Genomic DNA, 8,799 nt, shown 5'->3' on the forward strand with positions numbered 1-8,799 from the left:
TGTTGCCACCTTTGAGAAACAACAGACTGTATGTAGCACCTGAGGTACCACCTGTTCACCATGTCCAAGCAAGGTGCTGAGGATTAAAAACAGAAACAAGAGAGCTATTCAAGGAATAGGGGTCAGGGCCCAATAGATTACCCCCTTACTAAAAAGAAAACTGAGCTTCTGTCTTAGGTTACATGGGATGTCAGCACATCACCTTACCCATCGTGGAGACACCTGCCCAGGTCAAACAGGCTCTCTGTTTTAGGTCGATAATTTTCCCACTGGAATTACCCATCACTGAATACTCATTATCATACAGGATCACTCATGTGTGAGCTGTAGGGTTAACTGAGGCCAAAGATCTGAAAGTGGCGCTGGGCTTACAATCTGTGCGTTTGACACAGAAAAAAAAACAACAGAAGTGCTAACGCATCCATAAGGACAATTGAGTCATTCCCTTCCTTAATGAGCCTTACAGCAAATTAGAGTCTTCATAAGATGGTATCACAAAAGTCAGTGGAACTTGAGATTTATAAATTTTATAACTTTCAAAGCCAATCGAAATGTATATTACTGCTGAATTAAATTTATCATACCCAATAGAATGAAGGAGTAATTAACTGTGGTAGCTACTTTTGCTGCCAGGGTCTCCACTTTACTAGCTAGAAACCAACTATGAAATAGCAATCCCAGAAATAATAGCAACAGTGGCTGCTACTGCTGTAGTAGCAACAGCAGCCACAGTGAAGTCAAATTCTCTTCTGGAGTGTGTGAGCACCATCTGTGTCTTATTGCCATGGTCCACTGGCATGGACACAACTCTAGGAACACAAACTACCAAGGCCCATTTTTCTTGATCCCAGCACAACTTAAGCTGGCAGCTCTGTGAAGAACAATTAAGAACCACAAAGAAAAATAGAGACAGTACACAAGGAGCAGAACTAATGGTCTCATAATGACTACATTTCAAGTTCACAAATTTTAAGGTATCTTCAAAGGGGGCTAGATGAATTTCAGGAGGCCATAAATGTTGCACAGAGCCATTCCTGAAAAGATAGGTACCACACCAGCTTGAAGAGGATTGCAAAAATGAAGAGGCTTAACTGGCATGGTACTGTAAACAAATGGAGGTCAGTGACCATACTACCATATGTCAGAGTTCCTCTTTAATTTTCAAGGTGCCTGGGTGACACATTCTCAAACATTTTTGAAAAAGCAGTTACTATACATTACCTTCTGAAGAATCCAACTGCATGGCTACAGTTCTTAGGCTTACATTAATGCTCGCCAAGGCTGGCCATATTGGGCTCTCAGTCTCCACTGGCATCAGAAGGGGAGAATTTTCCCAAAGGCCCAATAGGTCTCTGCCATGTTGGGATTCAGCAGCAGCCACAGGGCACACACAGTGCTCAAGAACCCAAAGAGAAACCTCATTGTCCTGCAGAAAGACACAAACAGAACCCTGGGCCCACACCAACACCAGACTAGATCCCTTCCAAGTGCCAATAGAAAGATCCTTCCATTGCACCAGAGGATGATTTGCAATAGGAGCCCTCCAGTGCTTATCTGCAGTGGATACTCCAGCAGAATCCACCAATAAAAATTTTAAAATATATAAAACAAGGGAAAGAATAGAATATGGAGAGGAGAGATGAGCCCCTAGCTCCCCCCTTCTTACCTTAGCAAAATATGTTTTTAAGGTACAATGGCAGTGTTCTACTATAGCCTGTTCTTGAGGACTACAGGGAACACCAGTCTTATTAACAATAGAAAAATCTTGGCAGAATTTTAAAAATCCCATACTGCTGTAGGCAGGACCATTATCAGTCTTTATGCATTTTGGCACTCCCATATAAGCAAAAATATGAAGACAATGATTCTTTACATTCTTAACCTTCTCACCTGAATGGGCAGAGGCAAAAATTAGAGAAGAATTTGTATCAATAGACACATGGACATATAGTAATTTTCCAAAGGAAGGCACTTGTGTGACGTCCATTTGCCACACATGATTAGATAAAAGTCCTCGGGGATTAACTCCCAAATGAGGAACAGGTAAAAATTCGACACAAATAGGACATGACATCATGGAGCTTTCACCCCGTGCTGGGTCCTGGTAACCACATGTGGGGCTGGAGGTCACCACTCAGCTGCTGAGGGGCTCAGGCTCTGCCACTGCAAGCAGCCTGGCCGTTCAGGCCCCTGCCCCAGCTTGGCATGGGCTGAGGCTGCAGCTTTGGCTTTGGCTCTCCTTCTGCCTGGTGCTTGGCTTCCGCTGGAGGCCACCTCCCAAAGGTGTATACCTGCCTGCCTGCTGATCCAGGCCACCTTGCATGTTGCCCGCAAGCACCTTTGTCTGTCATTCCAGGAGCCCACCCTGTGCACGCGCACTCCCACGCATTCCGCCTGGCGTCCCAGTCTGGGACCTCCTCTACCTGAGCCTCTTTTAATACAGTTATAGCTTCAGTTAATTGTTCTTGAACTTTGACATTATCATTAAGCAACACATCTTTAACCAAGTGCCACAAAGAAAAAGTAGCTAAGGGTTTGGAATCAGGCCCTTCTTTATGTAAGCATTTTTGTAAGTCAATCTTAACCTGTTCCCAATCTGGTATATTAAATCCTCCAGAGACCAGAAACCAGGGACTAACATTCTGGAGGATCTGAATGAAATCTTTAGCTGTCCTGCTCTTAATGGTGGTGCTCTGTTGCTTTAGCAGTCCAATTAACTGTTCCTCTAGGAGCGACTGCAAACTAGCTGCACCCATAACAATTCATCCACCCTTGCCTTCTTTTAAAATGTTGGCCAGCCTTACTTCGTGTGTCCTTCAGCACATCCCTTCTTTCTGAGATCTTGGTGGGACCTCCACTTGTAGCACCCACACTGCACCCGTTCACCATGTCCAAGTGAGGGGCTGAAGATTAAAAACAGAGACAAGACAGCAGGTCATTTGTCTCAGTAGAATGCTGAATGCCATTTATTGAAGGAGGGAGGAGACCTTAATACAGGCTTACAGCATAGTGGGAGAACCCCAGAGGGCAGAAGTTTGCTACAGATGTTTTACATACTTGCATCCTAGCCGTTTACACCAAATATGCAGGATACACAGACAAGGAACTCCAGGTGTGTATGCATGCCTGTGCCCACATACACAGATTTATTTTAAAGTTGCAGATAGCATGTTCAAAATATGGTGATTTAGTGTTTTTAGTGTTGCCACCTTTGAGAAACAATAGATTGTCGACTTAATTTTAAACTCCCAAATCTCCATTTCTCCTGAACCCTTCATATCCCATCAGTACCAAGTCCTATGTGTTCCACTAACAGTCCCTAACTGTTCATATCATCTCTTGCCTTAGTTCCTTTCTAATTTCTGCAACAAAACACTATGATCAAGGTAACTTATGGAAGAAAGCATTTAATCTGTGATTATCAGGGGTCAGAGTCCGTGACCATCATGGTGGAGAACACGGCAGTAGACAGGCAAGCATGGCACTGAATCAGAAGCAGAGAGCTCACACTATATCCACAAGCACAAAGCAGAGAGAGCTAACTGGGAATGGCATGCATTTTTGGAATCTCAAAGCCCACCCCAAGTGTCACACCCCCTCCAACAAAGCCACACCTGCTAATCCTTCCCAAACATTTCCACCAACTGGGAACCAAGTACTCAAACATATGAACCTATAGGAGCCATTTTCATCCAATTCACCACATAGCTTAGTTCCACATACCACAGTAATTTCCACATTTCCAATACAGTCATTTCCTCTTTACCAGACAAGCCTGTAAACACTACTTAAAGAGATCTACTAAAAACACAATTCTCAAGTTTAATCACTCTGATAAAAACTGTTAAATGATATTCCATGAAAATTTAGGTATCCTATTATTTGTTTTTTGTTTTTGTTTTTATTTTTTGAGACAGTTTCTCTATGTAGGAGCCCTGGCTCTCCTGTAACTCACTTTGTAGACCAAGGTGGCCCTGAACTCATAGAGATCTGCCTGATTCTGTCTCCTGAGTGCTGAGATTAAAGGCATGTATCACCATGCCCAGTGAAAACTCAGATTTTACTATGTATTTCTAGACCCAAAATGAACTGAACCCTCTTTTCTCCCTGATATTGTTTCATAGCACCCAGATTTCTTTTAGCCTCACAGTGTTGATCATTATATGTGACTTCATAGATTCTTCTTACAGTGTCTTCTAAGTACAATAGTTTGCTTGCAACTAGAATTTGTCTAATAAACTTACCTTTCACATGCCCCACTTAGGTATTTCTTCCTTAACTCTACCATGGTTTTTGGAACACTTGCAATTGTTTAATCATTTGCAGTTTATATATATATTTACTGTGCTTGAGTGTTCATGTGTGGTCTATGTGTGTGTGAATACATTGAGGCTCCAGGAAGACATTGTATATCACTCTTAATAACTCTACCTGATGCCCTTGAATGGCTCTCCCAGTGCAACAGTGGAGAGGACTTTGGCCAGCAAGATGTAGTGATCCTTTTATCACTGTGCCTGCTCAGCTGTGGGGTTAAAGGAGCCCAACTTTTACATGTGTGATGGAATCCAAACTCAGGTCCTCATACTTGCACAGTAAGGGCATCTACTAATCCATCTCCAATGTCCCATTGTGTGAGTGTGTGTGTGTGTGTGTGTGTGTGTGTGTGTGCAGACAGGCATGGGCTACAACCCATGTGTGGAGGTCAACAGAGAAATTTTCAGTAGTTGGTTCTCTCATTTTGTCTTATCTGTGAAGCAGGGCCTCCCTCATTGCCGATGCCTCTGGACTGCAGACAGGCGCTTGCTGGGAGCACATCCTCCTCTCTCACTTTAGAAGTGCTAAGTTGGTGTTACAGAAGAGAGACACCCCACCTGACCTCTTGACTTGGGCTCCAGGGATTAAAATGGACTATCAGCATTGTATGGCAAGTGCTTTTACCTGTTAAGTCACATCATTGCCCCTCACCCAGGTTCTTTTTGTGATCTGGCTGTGGTAATGGCCCTGATCCTAATCCTGACAGATGGGAATTTAGCAAGTATATACAAAGGACTAGTTAATAATCCCTCTGGGTAAGATGCATATTGAGTAATTATGAAAATATCTGTCATGAATATCAAGTCATAACTAGGTATGTATTGGGGTGATATTCTGGGTAAATCTCATTTAGTGTTCACAGAAATATTATTTAATGAAAGGTGGTTTAGTAGTATTTTTAAAGATTTATTTTATTTGAAGTGTGTGTGTGTGTGTGTGTGTGTGTGTGTGTGTGTGTGTGTTGGTGCCTGAGGAGGCCAGAAGAGGGTGTCAAATCCCCAGAAGCTGTAGCTACAAGCAGTCATGAGCTGCCTACATGGGTTCTGAGAACTGTCTTCATGGCTTCAGCAAGAGCAAAAATCACTCTTAGCTGCTGGGCCATCTATCAATCCCTTAATATTCTTTTCACAAACACAGATATTAAGACAGAGAATTAAATGGGTTGGCTTAGGAACTAGCAGTCTAAATACAGTAGGAGCTGCATCCCAAACAGAAAGTTTCCATGCACACCCGGGTTCCAACCACAATGTCCTTACTTAGTGGGAACAAAACTGTGCTTGGACTTTCCACTCAGCTTTTCTGTGAACTTAGTAGGTGAAACCTGGCATAAATATTGCCCTTTTTATTTTGCCTTCCAGTAACCACAGCCTTCAGTCATTTCCTATTGTGCACATGGGAAAATCCTCACCATTAGGTTTTAATGTTACAAGCATGATTTTAAATGATCAAGTGCATGCATTCAGCTTCATAAAAAACAACTGCAACACATTATTGTGGAGTGTGCTTACCCGTAGCTTCAACACAATCTTATTTCCTCTGTAACCCTTCCAAGATGCATATATTTCATAAAGTTGTAATTTATTCTTAGATTTGCATTGGGAGGAATCAGCCTCATTGTCAGTAAAAGCTGAGGTACAGGGATGCTCCTGACTGGGGGAGAAGAATAACTTGGTAGGAAACATCAGAAAGGGCTAAATGGGTTTTTTGATTAAATTTTCAAAGTGCTTGTTTGTTCAGATATAGCAGAGGGATTTTTAGCCTGGGAGGTAAATCTTTCCTAGGTACCAAAATGTTAAAAGGAAAATGCTATTAATGCACTTCCTTCCTGGGTGTCATGATATGATTTAAGGTGTCAGAAGCAAGACGCTGGGCAAAATATCTCCACACTTGCTTGCACATGCTATTCAAGGCTCCAATACATTGAAGAGAATTGTTCTTTTGAGTTTAGAGACTGTCCCCAGTTAAAATCCCTATGGAGATAAGTTAATTAATGCCCAAATGGATCATTAACACATTGCTTTATATTGGGTGTCAGATACTGTCTAGCAACGCAGAGTTAAGTGTGTGTGTGTGTGTGTGTGTGTGTGTGTGTGTGTGTGTGTGTGTGTGTGTTTATGCGCACAGGTGCGTGTATGGCTGCATGTGTGCAACTATGTATGTGCAGGTAGCAGTCAGAGTGTCCCCCTTAGTCACTCTCCACTTAGTCTTTTTGGATAGGCTCTGTCACTGGATCCAGGCTTTACCAATGCTGCTAGCCTAGCTGACTACTAAGTCCTGGGGATCCATGTGTCTCCATCTCCTTAGGACTGGATTGGAAGTGTGTGTCACCACATTCATCTTTGTTTTAATTTTTAAGTTGTCCCTGGGAATCAAACTTGGGTCCTCGTGCTTCAACACCAAGCTCTTTACAACAGGACTATCTTTAAGTTTGTGGCTGGTTTTGAGAGGAGAGATGAGTAGACACAAAAAGCTTTAAGCAAGCATGGTGGAAAGTTTAAGTACAGGAAAGGCTGCACTGGAGCAATGAATAACTCATGATTGGAGGAGAAAAGCAGACAGAGCAGGGCATACAAAGCTGCATTTGGATAATACTTCAAGTGTACTTTCTGGTTCTCAGTTCCTAGTACTGATCATGTCCTGCTTCAGCATCCTGCTACACCATTGGGTCTTCACAGGAACTGTGGAGAAAGTCTTGAAGGTCTGTCTGTTTCTACCCATACCCAGACATGTTTCATCTCAGCATAGTCAGTGTAAATAGACAGTATTCTCAGATCCAGAGAACAAGGAACTCTACTGGCACAGAGCAAACCCTAGGGACCCTTTAGGCTCACTTTAAAATCTCGACCATCTATTTAACTAAATCTTGGAGTTGTGCGTATGTTTTTAAACACTTTTCATCTTCCTCATAATTGTCAAATTTATAGAACCAGGTCATTTAAAAAATCGGAAAAGAGCCTGGCGAGCAGAAGGGACTTGCCCAAAATAACAAGGTGACGGGATTCCTGCTGCGTTACAAATCCTGCAGCTCCCCCTACACATCCTTGTTCCGTTCACTCTGCTCTGCCCTCCCAGCAGCTGTGCTTTGATTTATCTGGCTGTAAAAGTGGCCCCCACTCTTCCTCTCTTTCCTGTTCTGTGATTGCTAACTCAAACTACAAGCCAGGATAAATCAGATGAGAAGGGTGGGGAGTGAAGATTTGATTGTCCTGCTGTTCAACTTTTAATTAAATCAATGGCTTGAACTTCTAACAAGGAGAATGTCCAGATGAGAAGCAGGTGGAATGACATTAAAGTCCCCATTTGCCGGGTGCCTGTAAGCCAGTGTTCTTCCATCCGAACATAGGAGTCCTCGAGAGGTTAGAAGTCTACAGAGTCCTGATTGTTGGAAACAGTCCTTTACACCCATAGATACTCTGCCATGGCTCCACTCTGCCTGCAAAGGAGGACAAGGCCATCCCCCGGAGAGCACCTATTAGCAGGTTGGAGCAAGCCCAGGAATACAGACTGCCATGTTATTAATGGCAAATGAACTGTGACTGATGTCATGAGAGAGCCTCTCTCTGTCCATCCAAGTTCTCCACTCTGGTCAATCCCTGCATCCTGCTACTTTCGGAATCCTGACCAGGCTGGTCTGACTGGTCTGACGTCTGCTCTCCTGCGTTCTCAGAAGGGCAGGTAGCCAAAGTGCTTTATGTATAGAGAACTAATTGGGGGTGAGGCAGGGTGATGCGGTCAGCTCCTGGAGCTGGAGCAGAGGAACATGTCTAGAGAACCTATTTTTAGTTACTGTGGCGCCTAAATTGGCCTCTCAGAGAAAGGGAGGCTGACAGTGGTCACTAAGTAAGTCCCTAAGTGCCTCACACCTGATCCCAAACTGCATTTGCCCCCGTGCACTCTTATAGGGAGGGCATGTTTCTTGCTGTGGTGTGGTCCTGAGCCCTCTACCTGCTCTGCACTTTTGGGTGCTGGGTGTAACAGCACAGCACAGCAGTGAGGAAACAATGAACAACCCCCCATGTGGGACAGGCTTGGGTTTGAATGCCAGTGTAGCCCCTTTCCAAATTGATGATTGATTGCCTACATTCCCTGGGCTTTAGTGTTCTCATCTATCATTTGAGGATAATAATTTTTCTACTCAAGACATTTTTTGGTAAGAATTAATTTAAATTAAAATGTCATTATCTAACAGATGAAATTGTTTGATTATACATTCCCCAAGGATATAGTCCCCTTCTCATGATCTTCCCTTATTCTTTGCTGTGATCTCAGAAGTCACTTGGTATGGGAATTGAACTTGAATACATTTTAGTGAATGGCTGCATTAGTAATTTAAACTGGTACCAGGGGGCTGGGGAGATGTCTCAGCTGTTAATGTACTTGGCATGCTAGCCTGAAAATCTGAATGTGATCCTCAGGACCCATGTAAAAAGCAGGCTTGCTGGCCATGTTCCAGTAATCCCAGCACAGAGGGGGTAGAAACAGGAG

The sequence above is a fragment of the Peromyscus maniculatus genome, chromosome 11 (assembly GCF_049852395.1).
Source record: "Peromyscus maniculatus bairdii isolate BWxNUB_F1_BW_parent chromosome 11, HU_Pman_BW_mat_3.1, whole genome shotgun sequence".
In the NCBI taxonomy this organism is placed as follows: Eukaryota; Metazoa; Chordata; class Mammalia; order Rodentia; family Cricetidae; genus Peromyscus; species Peromyscus maniculatus.